This window comes from Bactrocera dorsalis, chromosome 1, assembly GCF_023373825.1.
Source record: "Bactrocera dorsalis isolate Fly_Bdor chromosome 1, ASM2337382v1, whole genome shotgun sequence".
In the NCBI taxonomy this organism is placed as follows: domain Eukaryota; kingdom Metazoa; phylum Arthropoda; class Insecta; order Diptera; family Tephritidae; genus Bactrocera; species Bactrocera dorsalis.
In genome coordinates, this window is record NC_064303.1 from 74,357,714 (window position 1) to 74,378,758 (window position 21,045).

Genomic DNA, 21,045 nt, shown 5'->3' on the forward strand with positions numbered 1-21,045 from the left:
CTCTATGGAAGAAATGTGGGAATTTTTAGTAAATGTTTTGGGAGTTTGTAATTTCCACACTGAGGTATACAAAAGGCGCGTTACCGAAGTTAGTTTTGGGTGCTCGGTTCACCTATAGGCCTATATCACCCATATTTCTAACCAATAAATATGAATATAAAATAAGAAAATAAATAAAATGAGTACGCATTATTTACATATATACAAACTAACCTGCACCCAGTTTTCAAGGGTAATTATTACATAATTTAAAACTAAAAGGGCTGGGCAGAAAATAAGAGTTTTAAATATGTATAAAAATTATATATGTTAATACATGAGAAAAATAGTTTTTTCAAATACCGGACTTCATCCGAGAAGTGGCGGTCACAGGCATATAAATATTTTTGCCGATTTTCTGCTACGCTAATACTATGCCTAAGAAAAACCAACCTGGATCCATCCTTCTCCTTGTTGGGGAAATTGAAAAACCGTCGCGCTTCTACGCATCCAGCCACACACTTATTTTTAGTTCTCGGCATTTTCCTATAATACGTTAGGAAAACATAATATATTTATATATGTTCGTGTATTTACGATGACTTTAATAATACACTTACCAACTTTATTTTATGTACTCCACAATGAAAAATAACAAACTGATTTTGTCAGTTATTTTTAACGGGATTTTGTCTGGCAGTTCATTGTTTTGCTTGTCACCTGATTCGTAGCCCATGAACTTTCAGTATTGCCATACCAAACCGTGAGATCATGGGCTCTCTCAGAAAGCGAAGAGAGGAGTTTCGGATCAATTTATCCATGACGCTGTATGAGATATACATAGTTTAGCGAATTAAAGGACAGCAGCTACGCTGGCTAGGTCATGTCATCCGAATGGACGAAAACACTCCAGCTCTAAAAGTATTCGACGCAGTACCCGCCGGGGAAAGTTGAAGAAGAGGAAGATCTCCACTCTGTTGGAAGGACTAGGTGTAGAAGGACTTGGCTTCGCTTGGAATATCCAATTGGCGCCACTTAGCGAAGAGAAGAAACGATTGGCGCGCTGTTGATAACTCGGCTATAATTGCGTAAGCGGTGTCTACGCCAGTATACAAGAAGAATAATTTTATTTTATGTAAGTTAATATATCACAGTAGCACACAACAGCAAGTACAGTTATGCCCGTGATTGCAACGCATGCAACAACATCAAAAGTGTGAGGCTCAAGTGGTAGCCATAACGAAGAAAACCCTTGCCAGTAGCAAACAACCCCAACAGTAGCAAATCGTGGGAATTGCCGAATCAGACTACATAGTAGGCAAATAAAATAAGTTTAAACAAACCTAGCGTTTAAATTATTCATAGACATAATATCATTAATGTTTTATAAGTTGCTTCCCTTTTTAAAATGATAAAAAGCAAATTAGGTTTTTTAAAATGAATATGAATATGAATTATTTTTTCGATTTTGAAGTTTTTGTGTGTTATTTACGATGGCGGCCGAAAGAAAAATTATCTTGAAATTAAAAAAAAGGAAAATTGTCCCGTAAAATAGGTAAAATTGTAGGAAGAACTCATACTTCTGTGCAGTACGTGGTACAAACTTTCGAAAAAATGGTACCATTGCTTCAAATCCTTGTTCTGACCGACCTAGCAAGTTAACTAAGCGCGAAAAACGTGAAATATTTCGAAAAATAAGGGAAAATATCAAAAAGTCGTTTAATAAGGATATTCATGAGGACACTCTAAGGAAAATATTAAACAATAATGGATATCATGCACGTGTATCACGGAAGAAGCCATACATTTCAGACGTTAATAAAAGGATAATATAGATTTGGCAAATGGGTATATAAATAAGTCTGCAGAATTTGGGAAAAAGTCCTATTCTCAGATGAAAGCAAATATTGTATATATGGTATCAAACGAAAAAAGCTCATGTGGTGCAAGAGCGTTACAGCCCTCGAAAAAGAAAACCTTTTACCGACTGTGAAACATCTGGGAGGTGGTGTAATCATCTAGGAATGTATGGCCGCCGAAGAAGTTGGTAAGCTTGTTTTTATTGAGTCAACAACAGATCAATAGACTTCTTTAAATATTTTGATGACAAATATGAAGGAAAGTGTAGAACACTTGGAGCTTGGTACCGATTTTAGGTTTCAACATGACAACGATCCAAAGCATTCAGCAAATAATGTAATGCTTTGGTTGCTCTACAACACTAAACACCACTTGCGTACGCCACCCCAAACCACAGAACGCAAATCCTATAGAGCATTTGCGGGATTTGCTCGAGCGTAGGATTCGCCAATCAGTATTACGCCAAAGGAAATGCTCAAAAACGTTATCATGGAGGAATGGGGTAAAATCTGTAAATAATTAAAAAAATAATTACTTTAAACTAATTAAGTTATGTACAGGGACTTTTTCTACTCTTGGATTGAATTATAATTTTTTTTTTAACAAATTATATTTGTATAGAAAGTATGTATTTAAGAAAATCTATATCGGTATGATAATAGAATGTATGAATTAAAGTTATTAATATATGTTTTAAATACAATATAAAATTTTTACTATCCAAAAAATCCTTCGTGTTTCCTTATTTTATATAAAATATATACATATATATATACAAATGAATGTTTGTTTGTTAGTGACGCTAAGGCTCGAGAACGGTTGCACCAATCTTGATGAAATTTTCACTGGATGTTCGCTGTGGATCTTGGAAGGATTAGAAATAAAAACCTAATACTTTTCTTGAGGAAAAGGCGGAAAATTGGAATATTCCAAAAAGGGACTTGTTTCATACAATTTTTTTATTTGTTTTTGTTTTTTGTCAAATCTATGTTTTTGAAAACATTTTTTTTTTCAAATCTAACTATCAATAAAATTGAAAAAGTCGGAAAATTAAAAAAAAAAATGACATTTTCAATACAAAATTTCCAATTGATTTGTAAATTATTTGAGTAGTCCAATTTGGGTCATTTGATTTCTTTATTTCAGCTATTCAAAAGGTAAATTATTGGAAATTATTTATTGAAAACTTTACGTGTTTTTTACGATGCCACGATGATGTCGCGCTAATATCGGTCGGCGTTCACGACGTACAGCGGACCAACGTAATTATCTCAACGTAATTCACGTCTTACGGAAGAGGAAAAGCTATTACAAGGGACTCTGCTCGAATCGGAGTGATGGAACATCGTACGCGACTATTACAAGGGGCTCACGAAGCTTACAATGAGCAACAAATATTGAGAATAAGATGTGATCAAGAAATCCATGAAGCAAGAGAACACCGTTTGGCTGCTCAACGACAACGCTAGTTACAACAAAGATTGAGAAGAAAACAACTTCATGCTCAGGAAATTCATGAAGCAAAGAACAACGTTTTGCTGCTCAACGATAACGCCAACAACACCAACGATGTATCCTTCGAATATCGAACGTGCAGCCTTTCGTTATGAGCCGGACATTAAATGATGGATGCGGTGAGCACGCATTAGTTTGGTTTGGTTCGACGCCTGTCGTTTGCCCGCTTTACGATGAATTGAAATTTACAAAAGAACCGGCTGAATATTGTTGCGCAAGCGGAAAAGTGAAATACTTCCTCCACCAGATTCACTGCGGTCATCGCTTTACGATGAATCACCAAATTCGATTAATCTTTTACAAAATTACAAGATGAACAACGATTGTTTTAAAATGACGTCCTTTTGTGGGGAAATTGTGAATGATCATAATTACAATCCCACATTTAAGGCATTTATGTGCAAATTTATCATGAAGAAGTGAATCGACGTTGTGAATTTTCAATGCGACGAAGAGAGAAATTGTGCAGCAATTGCATGAACACAACGAACTAAAACATTTATTCGTTAGAAAGGATGCCATCTGATGATCACAGAATCATCATAAAAGCGGAAAAACGATCAGTAGGCAATCATGAAAGCCAATATATTACACCGACGGTCGAGGAAATATCAATAAAGTGGCAGCTTTATAAATATGTAAATTATATATTCTAGCAACATTATAAATATGTAAACTTAATATGTATCTAATTATAAATAAAAGAGAGTGGCAGCAACATATGCGGCCATATAGTGGACAAAGTAAAACGAGTACCTAATCATTTAAAGAGCGTCCAATATAATACAACTGTTTAAAATATTTGTTGTTGGTGATAAATTAGAATTCTATAATATTGTTGTTATACGTCGAACTGAAGATGCATTAGAGCGAATCATCGACCGTAAAACACACAAACAAATGGATCGATTGTGTAAAAAACGAAGATAAAGTCGTGAATTATTCAGTGGACTTGCCAGGCATGCCGCCACATCATTTGCATCTCAAATTTTGATCTGTCATTATTATGCTTCGCAATCTTCATGCGCCGAAAGTGTGTAACGGAACCCGACTGTTTGTGACGCAGCTGTCGAATAATGTGATAGTTGCAAAAATTTTGAAAGGGCCTTACAAGGGGGCAGAATGGAAAATCATCTTCTGTGTGCATTTACGCACCAGAATAGAAAACAAAAAATGATGTTTAGTAGGCTGCGTTACATTGAAAAAAAAAAAAATGTAGAAAAACTGCAAATAAATGATTTTCAACACAATATAAATTCAACTTTCTTTTCTTTTCATAACATCTAATTTCACGAAGGGCAATGCCTGCGAAGTCTGTTAATAGTATTTAAATTTTATTGAAGAATAAAAAAAATGTGAAGAACATTAAAAGAAAGTTGTAAAAAGCAATTTACAAAAACTAATTAAGAAACAATAAAAAATGTTAGTTCATTCTAGCGCAAAAGCATTTTTTCTGTTTCTGTTTTTTGTGTTAATTCTACCTTGAGTGAAAAATTAAATAAAATCGGCCAATTTGAATTTGTCGTCATATGTAGCCATGTATGCAGCTGTGAAAAGATGCCAAAATAATTATTGAATAAGTAAGGAAGGGCTAAGTTCGGGTGCAACCGAACATTTTATACTCTTGCAACTTGCAAAAATCACAACCGCGGAAATACTTTAAGGTGTAAAACCAATCAACTAATAGTTAAATAGAAGCTAGTCCAAGTTTTCGCTCGAATTTCACTATTTGAGCACTAAATGTGTAAAACAGGCTCTCTCATTTTCATTGAGACAACTCACATATTGGCCGATATATGCGTTCCAAAGTCACCCAGAAGTTCGAAAATATTTATTTAGTATATGCGGGCTAAGAGAAATATTGGCCCGATTCAACCCGATTTTGACATACAGACATACCATTGTAAGAGAAGGATTATCCCTTATTTTCAGTTATATTTCTCACACATTCACCAATATTATCGATCAAAAGTCAACTATAGGTACCGGGGCTTAAATATACTTTACCCAACAGTGTTGGTTGGACTTAAAAAATTGTTGTATTCCCTTATAATAAATCTTCTTGATTTGTGTACTGGAAACTGAACGAATCAGGTGGAATTTGAAATTGTGCTATGGGGGATGTAGGCGTGGTTATTGTTCGATTTCACTCATTTTTATAACGTGACATACTATATATGTATAAGAAGAAAATACCGCATACAAAATTTTGCCAAAGTGATCAGACGGATCCCGAGATATGGGATTTCACCAAAAAGTAGGCGGTCCCACACCCATCGTCCAATTTTTACCCCGGAGCCTATAGAACCTTGCCATGTCATCCTGGCGGCATTTTTTGCGTCTCGCGCTTTCAGTAGTTATGAACAGTATATGGGGAGTAAACGAGGTTTTCATCCATTTTCATAATCAATTTATGGTTTTCTTTTCATCCTGATCATTTGTATATATGTATGTAAGTTAAAAAACGTTAAGTTATTTCTATTAAGAAAATGTTTTCTAGGAGCTATGCTTCTTTATTGAATTCCGGGTATGGAGCTGCTGCCACTGCGGTTGGCACTTTGCTGACCTGCGCTTTCCACAGGTTGCCACTAAACGTGTCGCACTCTCAGCGATTTAGTGGTGTCATATTATATTACTTTATATCATATGATATTAATGCATCATATGATACCTTTTGAATGTGTGGGGTGCTAACTAGTCCCACCTTGAAATTCAAACGTCCTTGTTTGAATCTTTAGGTGTATTGAAAATTTGATTTAGTCCTTCTATTGCCGGTTGGGATAGTTTATTCGGTTCATCTTCTTTTTGTTTCATCAGAAGATTCTTCCCGAAAATTAAGGCGATGATTATTAGAATGACGATTAGAGTGATGCTGGTTCTGTATTTGAATCTGGTTGCTGCCTCTAACAGACTTACCTTTCTTGTATTGTTGAAGTTAAGCTGTTTCAGCATCTCCAGCGAGAGGAATTCTTCTATATTGAGTGGTGCGGATGACGGTTGTAGGATGGCTGGTAGCGGTTTACTTGCTGTTCTTTCTTCGCTATAGAACTTTTTTCCATTCATAACGATTGTTACGTTGGTATACAAAATGATGAAGGTCCCGTTTAAAAATGTAGGTTCGTTGTTTATTGAAATTTCTCCGTTGTATTCATTTATAAATATTATTGCAGGTCCCATTTCCTCTATAGTTGGAATATGTTGGCTGTTGGCCTCCATGCAGTTTGGCAAACGACTTTTTAAAAGATTATTTATATAGGGTGATTTTTTAAGAGCTTGATAACTTTAAAAAAAAAAAAAACGCATAAAATTTGCAAAATCTCATCGGTTCTTTATTTGAAACGTTAGATTGGTTCATGACATTTACTTTTTGAAGATAATTTCATTTAAATGTTGACCGCGGCTGCGTCTTAGGTGGTCCATTCGGAAGGTCCAATTTTGGGCAACTTTTTCGAGCATTTCGGCCGGAATAGCCCGAATTTCTTCGGAAATGTTGTCTTCCAAAGCTGGAATAGTTGCTGGCTTATTTCTGTAGACTTTAGACTTGACGTAGCCCCACAAAAAATAGTCTAAAGGCGTTAAATCGCATGATCTTGGTGGCCAACTTACGGGTCCATTTCTTGAGATGAATTGTTGTCCGAAGTTTTCCCTCAAAATGGCCATAGAATCGCGAGCTGTGTGGCATGTAGCGCCATCTTGTTGAAACCACATGTCAACCAAGTTCAGTTCTTCCATTTTTGGCAACAAAAAGTTTGTTAGCATCGAACGATAGCGATCGCCATTCACCGTAACGTTGCGTCCAACAGCATCTTTGAAAAAATACGGTCCAATGATTCCACCAGCGTACAAACCACACCAAACAGTGCATTTTTCGGGATGCATGGGCAGTTCTTGAACGGCTTCTGGTTGCTCTTCACCCCAAATGCGGCAATTTTGCTTATTTACGTAGCCATTCAACCAGAAATGAGCCTCATCGCTGAAAAAAATTTGTCGATAAAACACATTTCGAACCGAACACTGATTTTGGTAATAAAATTCAATGATTTGCAAGCGTTGCTCGTTAGTAAGTCTATTCATGATGAAATGTCAAAGCATACTGAGCATCTTTCTCTTTGACACCATGTCTGAAATCCCACGTGATCTGTCAAATACTAATGCATGAAAATCCTAACCTCAAAAAAATCACCCGTTACTAGTATCATTACTTAAATCTACTACATTATTGCTTAAGCATATTTGTAGGGAATTATATTTTTTACAATAACTTTATATTTCATAAATTCCCTTTTCACAGTTTAAAATTGTATTGAAAATGATTTTATTGATTCTCCCGTTATTTTATACTGCTCTGATATCTAAAGTTTAACAATTTTGGTTATCTACGGCTGGGACGCTAACAATATAAATTATAATTTTGCCATTAGTTGCAATTTTTACTTCGAAAATTTCGAGTGCTTCGTCTAAATTAACATATATAATATTGTCATTGTCTATTACTTTTTTCACAATATTTATTTCTTCATTTGATAAAATAAAAGAATTTATTATGTTGGCTTTTGCCCAATGTTTTGCGTATGCAATATTTGAAATTTCGTCCATAATTATTTCTAATTTGTATTTTAGCTTTCAAAATGCTTCAATTTCTAAACTTTTTTATTTTGCATGGTTTTAATTATATTAGTTGTAATATTTGTTATCTCGCTAATTTTGCCTAATGTAAGTTTGTTAATTAATACGTGATTATTGTTATTTTGTTAATGTCTTACAATTTATTGTATTTGAAATTATTTCGTAGTCTTCATGGTCTAGACTTCCTGCAATCATATCCATGCGCTACCAAGGAAATTTATTGATCTTTTTATTTTTTGCTCCACTTTTAGATTGTTAAGTTGGGCTCTTATCTGTGTAATTATGTGGGATATGAAGGGGTAGTTAGGGTTTTTGCGGATAGTTTTAGTTTTAATAGTCGCTTCTATGTGGTCTGGTGTCTCCGTATATTTTTCTACGTCAATTTCATGTATTATCCTAAATGTTCCTGTTTGTAGTTTAGCCGTTCCCTTTTCTATTATTACTAATTGGGAGTTTGAGTAGTCGAGGATCTGTACTTCCGTCAGGCACAGCGGTAGTACTATTCTGGATAAAAATGTCAGTACATATTTAGTTACGTATTCTACCTCTGTGATTTATTTGTCCTTTTTCAGTTAACACAGTACTATTTCTATGTATCTTCCTTAACTATTTCCTTACTGTGGGGTTTATTTAACTTAGTTCCTAATCCCCTATTTTTCTTAACAAATATTATTTGTCCTGGTAGATATGATTTTATTTCCTTCTTATTTTTGTTATGGTATTCGATATCCTTTCTCAGCTAATTTTTCTAAGTTGCTTTGTCTAGTTCTTTCTATGTCCTCGGGGGTATATGTAACATTCCTATAAAAAATAGGTGTACAGAATGTAGTGGAATGAACTGACTTTCTTTCTAAAAGCTCTTCAAAATGTCTGTGTCCACCGTTTTCTTTTATGCAGCGCATTATTTCAATTAATGTAGAGTGGAACCTTTCCACTTGGCCGTTAGCATCTTACTCCTATATGTTGACGAAGGATATCGTCTAGTGCTCTTTGGAATATGGCTGGAGCATTTTTTAGACCGAGAGGTAAGCGGGGAAATCATATTTTCCACTGTTTACGGAAAATGCTGTTTTTTTCAATGTCTGACACTTTTTAAGCCGATAACAGTGAATAGTTTATTGTTTCCCAGATTTGCAAGGACTTCGTTAATTTCTGGTATGGGGTATTTATCAGGGATCGTAACTGAATTTAGTTTACGATAATCTTTTTTTCGACAGAGGCATCCGCCTTTTTGTTAACTATCCAAATTGGGGAGTTTTACGGAGATTTTGATCTCCTTATTATTCCGTTATTTAAGAGTTCTTCAATTTGTCTTTCGATTTTAATATTTTAATGCCATGGGATACGGGTATGGCTTGGAATAGACGGAGGTTTTGGTTGTAGTCCGGATTTCACCTTTTACGAGGGTGGTGTAGGTAAGTTTTTCATCGGGATCGGAAAGAAGGTTTGGAAATTTATCAATAATGTTATTAATTTTGTTTTGTTGTTGTAATGTGGGGTATTGATTGTCACATTATTCACCTCGTGGGATATTCGTTGCTTTAACGTTATATTTATACTTTGACAAATTGTCATTAAATTTTTGTCGGTATGAATAATTGCTTTTAATTCTTTAAGTGTGTCGTTGCCTATTATGCCGTGGAACGACCCAAGAGTTGGTAATATGAAAAATTTTATTTTCCCTACTGTTGGTCCAAAATGTCGACGAAGGTATGGTGAGTAATTTCAATTCAAATTTCAATTGTTCCGGCAATTGATTTTACTGTAATGGGCTTTTCGTTCAGAATTGGATTCTAGTGGATTGAATGTAATTCTTATTGGATCCGGTATCGATAAGAAAATCTATTGTGTCTGGGCGCCTTGTCCTAAATTCGTAATAAAAATCTAATCTAAAAAATTAATAGTATCAGGCTAATTTTTTCCTGCATTGTCGTAAATGCTATCGTAGGAATTGTCATCGTATATCCCGTTGGGGTCTAAATCTACTGCGTTAGTAAGGGTTAGTTAGAGGGTGAGTCAGTTGTGCGGAAATTGGACGTTTCGGTTGTCGATTGTCCTGGAATGTATTGGGTCTATTCTGATAATTGATTTAACTTAATCGTATTGATTAGTATACTTCCATTGGGGTCGGTGGTTTAGGTGGTAAATTCGGTCTGTTATTAAAGGAGGTATTTTCTCTGGTAATATGGGGGTTGTTCAGGTAATTGTTGAACCTCAGCACGAATCCTTGGTTATTTTGCATATAGCTTTGGGAGTATTGGAGATATCGGTTTGATTGACGACCAATTGGATGTTGGTCGAAATTTCGTCTGGGGGAGTGGGAATATGTTAATTCGGCATGAAAAACTCAATTGTTCTTGTAATTATTAAATTGTTGTTTCGGGTAGGTCGTGGTGGTGGTTGAATATTTGCTTTGTGTGTGTTGTTCGCATGATTTATAAGTCATGTTGTTAAGTTTTTGCCATAAATTCAATGCTTGTGGCAAGGTTGTCGGTTCTCTCATGTTGAGAAGACGAGGTAAATCGCCATTTAGTCCTCTAATAAATGTGTCAAGAGCTTTGTCTCTATATGAGTTGGTCATAGCCCGCATGGACTCGCCGCTTAGCTCGAGACATGAAATTTTGTCTAATATAAATGAAAGGTGTTGGTAGACCTTTTGGTAAAAGGTCGGAATGTCGTCGTAACATTGGGTTGTCATCTGGTATTCGAGGGTACCTATGTCCCGTTTATCCGAATAATACATCATAAGGCATTTTCGAATTTGACTCCAATCAAGTGGAGTATTGTATGATTCCAATGCGGTGTCGGCATCGCCAATTATTTTGTGCCTGATCGTATGGAGTATCGCGAAATATTTAGACTCCCTCACTCCCTCAGAGGCTTTAAAAATTCTATCTACGCTCTTCCGCCAGGAGTTAAATTCTCTTGGTCGGCCTGAAAATTCCCTAAGGCATTTTACCATGTCCGGAATCTTTTCAAATTCGATTATGTTGTTCGCGTTCAGTGTCACGCTATGGTCGGGCTCTGTAAAGTCTGTTACAGTCTGCGTACTCATTCGTTCGAGTACCTCTCGAACTATTGATGTTATTAGAGTTGGGTTAGGGGTGCGAGGATTTAGAGGATGGGTGGAAGGATTCGAACGATGGGTGGTTTGCCCATAATCTAACCTCTTTTGGTTTAGTTGTTCAATTATTTTTTCGGCTGCGTTTGGCATTATATTAATCTTTTTACTTTTAAGTTAATTAATTAAAATTTTTTGTTTCCTTTATAATAGCACTTTCTTTGACAATATTGGAATTTTTGTGAAGCTCACATTAACTTAGGACTTTTCTTTCCCATCTTTTTTTCGGAACATATAAATTCCTTTAATTTAAATTTATTTCCCCTTAGTTTGCGACATTTTTTTCTTTATTTTATTTTTTGTTTTTTTTTGAATTCCTCTCTCTTTGAATTGAACAATTTAATCTTTAATTTAATTTTTAATGTCTTTATAGTAACAATGTCCTTTTTAATAATCTTAGAATATTTTATAAAGCTTACTTTAAAGGTTTCCAGCTTTTCATGGGATGTTTTTATGCGCTCCGGGGTTGTCCTTTTCTCTATCGGTACTGAGGTCACTCGACGTTTCCAAATCCCACGTTGTGCGTTGTAGCCGCTCGTTAGCACAGTATTTTTTTTCACTTTTCACGTAGCCTTACTTTTTGGTTTTCAATCAATTACTACTTTCGCGCGCTGGTCCCTGTTCGGGCGCCACTTAAAAAACGTTTAGTTATTTCTATTAAAAAAAATGTTTTCTGGGAGCTATGCTCCTTTATTGAATTTCGCTTAAGAATTAAAGTTTAATTAATTATGCTTAACTCTAGACCTATGTTTGCCGCTGCAACGGGTATGGAGCTGCAGACGCTGCGCTTCCCACAGGTTGCCACTACACGTGTCGCACTCTCAGCGATTTAGTGGTGTCATATTAAATTACTTTGTATCATATGATATTAATACAATGTGTGGGGTGCTAACTTGTATATAGTTGTATATCTATTTCGATTAGTTTTATGTGATTTAAACTGAACAAAGATGAAATGATAACAACGAATAATAATATCGTCAATTAATTGGATCGAGCGTGTTCAAAAGATTTTTCTTAAATTTGCTCTATGCTTCTTAAAGTTTGTTGACCCAATACCATCGTATAAATCTCGTTTATTGCTTTTACATCTTAAATTACTGGAAAATCGACGGTCCGTTCTCTGCCTTTTTCATTTGTTTTCAATGAAATTAATGGAGGTATAGATATTTATTAGGGTAAATTAACTCAATACTCCTCAGCGTTTTCTCAGATCTATTTCACCATTATAAAAAGGAAAGTACTAAATTTGCTGAATATGGTCCTCTCAAGCGTGATATGCGTGAGTTTAACTCGATTTCTTCTTGATTTTTCTCACTCTATGGTATCCTTCATTAATACCCTCAATTTTGTTTTTTAGTTTAAGTTATCTACTTGTGTAATTGTAATTTAATTATTTTAGAATTCAAATTTGAATCCTATTTCTCTATTAATCTGTAAGAATTTATGTTCATAGATTTAACTAAATAATAATTCTAAGTTTAATATTAGAATGTTTTCAAAACGTCAATGTAAACAATATCTTTTATAAGCACCCTTTCATCATTAGCAAAAGGATCTTGTCCACCATCATTTCTGACATAAAATTGAAGCCCACCAAATGATCAACTCAAAGTTGACCATGCGAAAAACAGGTATCCTCACAATAATCCAACTCTATTACTATGTTCGGACCGACATTGAAAACATCTTGAAAACACATTTGTGGGTTGTGGAATCTTCGATGAGTTTTCACTGACAACTCTCAAATTAATTCGTTTGTTTACATTTTCAACAACGAGAATGGTAACTAATTTTGTTTTGCCACAATTCAATGAGTAGGACTTCTCCCCTATCACTCTACATATGTAGTACTTTCTTTGTATTTTTGCTTTTCCAAGAGAACACCCATTGCAGAATCTAGCCCTTTCAGACCTAGCTATAACAATTGTGAGATCTGGTTTTAACTACAGGAAACTACCTAAAAAATTTATTTTTCATGTGTGCATTGTTTTTCAATAGAACTGCAAAAAACAAAAACATTTAAACGGTTAAACGGTTAATAGCGGTATACATGCTTTAGTTTCAAATAGTAATTTAGCAAGCTTAGACATGCGTCCACGTGGTGAGTGTTTTTATTCTTTTTAAACATATGAAAAAAAATTATGATAGTGATTGAAGTTACCATAAAACTTCTCAAGTGATTGTGCTCATTTAAATTAATTTGCTGATAGTTATTATTAATTGGAGGGCAGTAAAACACAGATATCACAATTGTGTTATTCAGGCACAGAATACAGTTTCGTAACATGCTCACAAATGTGTTATCTTCCCAATTTCTAGGAAGATTTTTCGATTTGGGCAGCAGCGATGACGTTGAAGCAGTCCTAGACATTTTAGATCAATCTGATATAGACTTAAGTAATGATGATGACAATGTAGATGAAACTTGGACTCCGTTTAACGTAAACGCTGGAGCAGAAAGCGATGAAAGTACAGATAACGATGAAGGGAATCCAGAAGCTCAACAATCAAACTTCGCGGGCCCAGCGGTCATACAACCGTCATCGAATGCTATACCTAAACCACTCCCCAGGAGAGAAATTTGGACCCTTTCCCAACACCCAGCTTCCAATAAGTTATGGTTGCCAAAATCAAATAAGGGTGAAGACACCTTTAGAATACACAAAGAATTATTTTCCGGAATATGAGAACGTGGTAAAATTTACCAAAAAGTACGTCTTGGCTAATCGTGGTCAAGAGGCGCGTTATGTAACAGCCGATATAAAACGATTTTACAGGTGTGCAATCATAATGGGCTGCCTTGGCTACCCTGCTATAAGAATGTACTGGTCAAACGAATGCAAAATTCCTGCCATATTTAATTCAAAGTCTCGAAACAAATTTCTCCAACTACGGTCAGACATACTCTTTGTAGACTTTTCTGTTCCAGATTCCACTAACAAATTTTGGAGAGTTCAATCCATCATAGACATGATTAGGGAGCGCTGCAATGAATTGGCAACTGATATCACAAACTACTCGACTGGCGAGCAAATGATACCATTCACTGAAATATGCCCTGCTCGGCAAGTAATCAGATCAAAACCTCGGCCTATTGGTTTGAAAAATCTTGTATACGCAACTTCTACATGCATTGTAGTAGATTTTGAAGTCTTCGAAGGGGCAGGGACATTTGAAGATTGCGGTCTTGGACATGGGCCATCTATAGTTATGCGACTAATAAAAAACTTACCGAAAGGCAGCCAAATATATTTCGACAGGGTTTTTACTACAATACCTCTCGTAGCATCGCTTTACCAAATGAATTATCATGCAACAGGAACAATAATGGCAAACAGGATACCTAAATGTGTTAAATTCCATCTGGATAAAGATATGAATCGAGGTGATATATGCCAATAATAACGTAGCTCTTGTGAAATGGAAGGATACAAAAGCGGTTATAGTTGCTTCAAGTAAATGTGGAAAGGACCCCGTTGGTGAAGTTGAGAGGTGGAATAGAAATCGGAAACGCCGGTTGCCCGTTGAAATACCTTCAGTAATTGCTAACTATAACATGTTTATGGGAGGGGTTGATTTGTGTGATCAAATGCTCGAATATTACAGAATTAAAATGAAGACAAAGAAATGGACTGTCAAGGTGTTTTTTCACTTTCTTGATCTGGCAATCTATAATTCATGGATGGAATACAGAGGAGACTGTAAAATTTCCGGACTACTAAAGTCGAAAGTCAAGTCATTTTTAACATTCAAAATGGAGCTTGGCACTGTACTAGCAGCTTACCTCGAAGCTCCTGATCAGGTTGAACCCTTTAAATTGCCTGAAGACTTTTACGGAACCAAATATCGACCTCATTATGCACCTGATGACATACGTTATGATCGCTATGACCACTGGCCTTCAATTTCAGATAATCCGCCGAGGGTTTGCCTCAATAATTGCGGAAGTCGATCAAGAGGAAGATGCCAAAAATGTAAAGTTACCCTTTGTCTCGCAAAAAATAAGGACTGCTTTGAAAAGTACCATACACGTAACTGACTAAAGTATATACAATTGCATTCTTTTGCTTAGTAACCTAACTTTCTTTTCTTTTATTCAAACAACTAAAGTTGAAATGATATTTATAAAATAGTGAAGTATTTGAAAATTTTTGAGTTAAAAACAAAAAAAATTGAAGAATGATCCTGTATTATTTTTGAGGGGATGTTTTACAGCTTATAGCCTAGATACCACAAATGTGCGATGTCCTGTTTTTAAAGAAGGACACTTTGGAAGCGTTTTTCAGGTTAATTTTGGCATATATTTACAAAAAGAAATTATATTCAAACGTCTAATGCGAAATTATTAAGAAAAATATCCCTAGGTCTGAAAGGGCTAGTGGTATATGACGGCACGAAAATAAACATGAGTTTTGGTCTGACATATTTTACAGCCATTGGCAAATAATTTTCTGCGTGTGTTTTTTTTGTTGTGCCGTTGCACCAAGAGGAAAATTCTGCAATTCGTGCACCGTGCAAGGGTTTTGCAAGAGCAAGAGCAATCCCCCTAATATGACAATATCAAGTGACAGCTGTATTTGTATATGGAATGTAAACAAATATCAATTGAATATTTAGGTCCGGCAAAATATGTCTCCCAATTAAATCGATTGAACTAGAGCAGGCACCGATTATAATGAGTGGAATATAAGCTTTCAGCGAAAACTGGTTTTCAATGTGTTTTCGTTTGACAGATTTTACATGGACGAAAACACAAGTTTTAGGGCGAAAACCAGGGCCCGAATCGCGGCAGTCGTGAGCGAGCATATAATCGTATCGAGTGATATTTCGTAACGTGTCGAGTGTGCGGATCGTCGCATTTGGTAAAAAAAAAAAGTATTTGAATTAGAATTGAACTTAAATAACACGGGTCAATACAAAATTTGACTTTAACATTAAAGCAGCAAATTTCCATGTTTTAGGTCGTAATTATACGAAAAAAAAGTGTCCCATGAAAAAGTTTGCTTTTTTATTTATGAAACCGCTTTAACGATAGTATAATTATATATAATTATTATATAGTATTATTTCTACAACTTTTACAAAAGCAAACTTTATACGAAAAAAGGTATCGTCGTTTTTGTTCATAATTAATCAGGAAATCATAAAATAAACTTTAGGACAAAGAATGAAAATTTTTTTGTAGAGTTGTGTAATCAATATACCATTATACAATACGTGTATATACATAAATTTACTAAATTTAGTTTTTGCATTCAATAAAATGAACAAGTTCATCTGATTCAGATGAAAAACATCACCAAATGGTCGTAATCCCATGGCTTTACCTGAAGCAGCTTAAGAAAATTTTTAATTATTAAACGGTTAGTATAGATCTTATTATTATTTTAAATAATTTACAGATTCAGGAAGCGGTTGAGACTGACCAAAGACGCATTTACTTTCATCGGATCGGAAATAAAATTTAACGGATATTTATCAACCGCAGTACCACCAATGCTTCAATCAGCCGGTGGGCCGGTGGAGAATTCTGAGTAATGATAAAAGAAGTCGGTATAGTCCTGAAAAGGTGGCAAAGTTCGGCAATGTATGTGCAGCGTTGCATAACATCTGCATACAGTTTAAAAATTCAACTATTGCAAATATTTTGTAAATGAAAACAATAATACAGAAATAGATACGGGAAATGAGACTCAATTAACTAAATTGGTCATAAAATTAGAGATCATATTATGCTGTATTTAGATAATAACTGAATTAAACGTTCCAACAACATTTCAATTCATATTTTCTTTTAATAAACATATTTTCAATAAAAACAGGAACTTGGAATTAACATATCGCATATATTGGTGTTTATTTCTGAACTTTTCTCTTTAAAATATCAAGCTCATGAGTTTTAATCTGCAACTCTACAGCTTTGTTTTGCATATCTGCTTTATGTACCTCTTTTTTTATTTGCAGCGATCTCTTTTTTAAACCAAGTAATTTCTCAAGATTTTTTCTTCTACTGCAACATCTATCCCCGTAGCTTGGAGAAGTTGCTCGTTTGCTACAGTTAAAAGCTTTTCTTCGTATTGACCACCACCAGTCCTTTGTTTCGAGGCTTTGTTGAATGAATTTTTCTTTTTTATATTGTGCTTTTGATCAGCAAATACCTATTTTTGTATTTTATTATTATTTTGATCATCTATTATTTTATTTTTTTATTTAATATTATTTACTTGTATTGATCTTACTTTTCGTCAAAATTTAGCATCTTTCATCGGTGGACCGGCAGAGTTAAGTTTTAGCGTCAATGCATCCCATAGCTTATTTAATGCAACTTTCCCTTGCCCACAATTAGGCAAAATATTGTTTGCTAAGATCTGATGCTGTAGCATAAAATTACTCTTCACATTTTTTTGACGCATATTTATTTTGTTTACATTTGTCCTTAAATCATTAGTTATAATTATAATACATGTTAAATAAACTCAATAAAAGAAAAATAACTTACATTTTACCTCCGAATATTTTTAACTGATATATTCAAAACTTTTTAATTATTTGTACTATAACGTTTCTCAAATATTTAACGAGTGAGATTTCGATTCTTTCGTACAAACAAGAACACGTTATCGAATGAGAAAATTTCAAATTTCGAAAGAGCATATTCGATAGCGAGTACAACGATCCGAAAACAAGAAAAATATTTGAATTTCGCTCCTTAACGTGTGCCGCGATTCGGGCCCAATTTTCCTACGAAAACATACATATTTTCATTGTCGGTCCTAACATAGTATATCATAGTATGTCTGACCTTGGCCTTTGTTAATTGTCATAGCAAATGCGGTGATGACTGGAAACTGTGTCCTTTGAAAACTAAATGGCATTGCGGTCAATGAGTACGTCAAGTGTATGGGTGGAAACAAAATACGTTTTCAGCGAGCAGTTCATTGTTTTGACTCACATTCTCGTCCCGTTCACTTATGCTTGGATTGTATTTAAATTTCGAATTAGCAAAATTATCGCATTAATTTTGAGCTTTAACTTATGTGGAGGCAAACCGCATACAATCAAAGTATTCAAAAACTCTATTCTTCTGTATACCAGGTTGTTCAATAAGTTGCGTCGTTCGATAAGAGCGGGCCTTGCTACAGCCGAAAAGTTTTTTTTGTTTTGTTGGTACACTCTTCATATGAACGTATCTAAAATTTCATTTCAATCTGTCAATTCATTCTTTGTTTGCAAGCCATATAGTGTGCTGTGTCACAGTAATTCACGAACGAATGTAAAAAGTGTATAATAATTGCTCACATTCAATTAGAAAAGTAGGAAAATGGGTTACAGAATTTAAACGTGGTCGTACAAGCCTTGAAGTTAATCCACGTGAAAAACCTCCAAAAATCGCATCAACAACAGAAATTGGATAAAAAATATAGGATATGGTTTAAAAAATCGTCGATTGACTGAGAGAGATTTAGTAGAGGCTTTACACATCTCATTAGGCAGTGCGAGCCAAATTTTAAGTGAAATTTTAGGTTTTAGAAAGCTGTGTGCACACTGGGTGCCGCTAACAATGAAACAAAAACGCTTTCGAATGCGGCTTTCTCAACAACACTTAGAGCGTTTTAAAAAGGATAAAGTGGATTTTGTGCGTCGATTCATCACTATGGATGATACTTGGGTCTATCACAATAATCCTGAATCAAAACAAGAGGTTTAAGAGTGGTGTGAAAATTAATTACGTCGTTTGTTTTTGGGCAACCACGGGCAACGGCCTCGTTTTCTTTATTACATTTTCTTAAAAACAATATTTAGCTTAAGCCTAGATACAAATATTAATCTTACATTCTAGGAAGTATATCTACAATCCACTTGAGATAGGACATATGTAGGACATATGTTACAAGTGGAAAGATTCATCTTACAATCTATGAGTTACATTTTTGGACCACCTAAGGCGGACAATATTAGCAAAGTACCATATGGGTTACATATTTATAACAGAAATAGAATATGTTCATGTAATATGAACTGGTGGTATTAACTTGAACCTGGTTGTTCGGCTTCGAAAGAAAGTCCAAGAAGGTTATGACATCAGCTTTTTGGGATGCGACAGGAATTTCGTTTATATTATTGCTATCTTTTGGACCAGTTGAAGAAAAAATTCGTGAAAAAAGACCCGGTATGCAGAAAAAAATCCTTTTTCATCAGCACAATGCACCGTGTCACAAGAGCATATTGACAATGGCTAAAAACCACGAATTAAATTTCGCATTGTTGGAGCATCCACCGTATTCACCAGATATGGGCCCTAGCCTACTTTCATTTGTTTTCAGAACTCAAAAAATGTATGCGTGGCAAGTGTTTTTCATCAAATGAAGAGGTCATAACGGCTGTTGAAGCATATTTTGCAAACCTTCCGGATTCTCACTCAGAGATGGGATCCACAGATTAGAAGATCGTTGGAGCAAGTGTTAATGTTCAGAGGGATTATACTGAATAATAAAGTATATTTTTTTATCATAAAATTGTGTTTTCTTATCAAACGACAAAACTCACCTCGCCGTTATCCTTGCAAATAGTTGTGTCGAAGTTGTGTGATAACCTTTTTTGCACCAGCGATGCGATTCAATACATCGTTATTGATGAGTCCACAATCTTCATTGGTTGAAACTAACACAATTGACTTCAAAATTCTATCTGATAAAATGGTTTCATAAATATATCCAAAAATATCATATACTTTGTTAAATTCAAAACCTATCAAATTAAATTTCAACTAAATCTTTACCGTTGAATGAGTCCCAAGTCGGAGAATGTTCCCATAATTTGACTTTTTGTGATTAAAAAACGGGAATTTTGCCCAACGTGATGCATGAGGAACAACGGGCAATATTTGTCTTAAACCTTCGCATAGTAATACAAACCTTCCATAAAAAATATTTTTATTTTAAATCTTCACATAAGTCGTATCAATACGTTTTATCACTTGAAGCGGTCACGTCGAAATTCTGGCATAACTAATAATTTTTTATATACGGTAGTACATCCGATTTATGAGCACTTTAAAAATATTATGGACCGTCTTTACACCAATCAATAATGTGGAGCCAATTCCACTAAATGCACAGGAAATACATCGAAAGATTCCGGTAATTTAATTTACGAATTATAATGTGTGTGAATGTTTTCCGATAACCACAAGCAATACACATTTGATCCGGTACCGTGATACTGAACTTCTACAATAACTTGTGTTTCCCTACTCACATTTTAATCACTAATTTTACTTAGTTTATTTTTCCTAAATAAAAGAAGCGATTGTATTTGCATACACACCTGTATGTATGGGATATCTCAATGGGGTTTTATTATAAAAGTTAAAAAAAGCGAAAATTGTAAAATTAGAACTCCGGTAGAAGTTGGCGTAAATGCGCACCGATCGTTGCTGATGTCGAAAACCAACCGGAGAACGTAAAGTATTGAGAAGGTCAAATCGAAATCTGTATGATGGTTCGATTGCGCGGCTAACAAAGCTGATAGAATCAGATCAAGGAATTCGCCGTTCTCGCTGCTATTTAGCAGAATTGAGGACGTGCAGTGGCAGAAATATATCGTCATCTGAAATGCAAAATAACGTAACAACATTTTCGGAAATTTATAGTGGCATGAATGAAACATGACATAAAATGGAACATGAGTGAAAAAAATTTTTAATATTGGTTAAAACTAGTTTATATCTGAGAGCAGTACCTGAAAATGTTGGACCTATGTGATATTATGTATATAATTTGAAGTAGTGAAACATAATCAATAAGACACTCGATTTCGAATTTTTTGATGATACGCTATTTTGCATTTCAGGTGACGATATGTAAAATGACTGAGAATAAATAAAGAGAATTGTTTTTTAGAAAAATATACAAAATATACAAAGTCACACAGAGAATGTA

The 21,045-nt window shown here is 34.8% G+C and overlaps 2 protein-coding genes across 2 annotated transcripts in view; both read left to right on the forward strand.

Annotated features, from left to right (window-relative positions):
• The window catches only part of LOC125777001 (uncharacterized), a 447,720-nt gene extending 426,756 nt beyond the window's left edge, over positions 1 to 20,964 (forward strand). Inside the window, exon 2 of the mRNA XM_049450664.1 lies at positions 20,893 to 20,964. The gene's annotated coding sequence lies outside the window, so the exon portion shown is untranslated. The remainder of the gene's footprint in view (positions 1 to 20,892) is intronic.
• The window catches only part of LOC125776860 (protein Wnt-10b), a 595,050-nt gene that overhangs the window by 485,130 nt on the left and 88,875 nt on the right, over positions 1 to 21,045 (forward strand). The gene's annotated exons all lie outside the window — the stretch shown is intronic.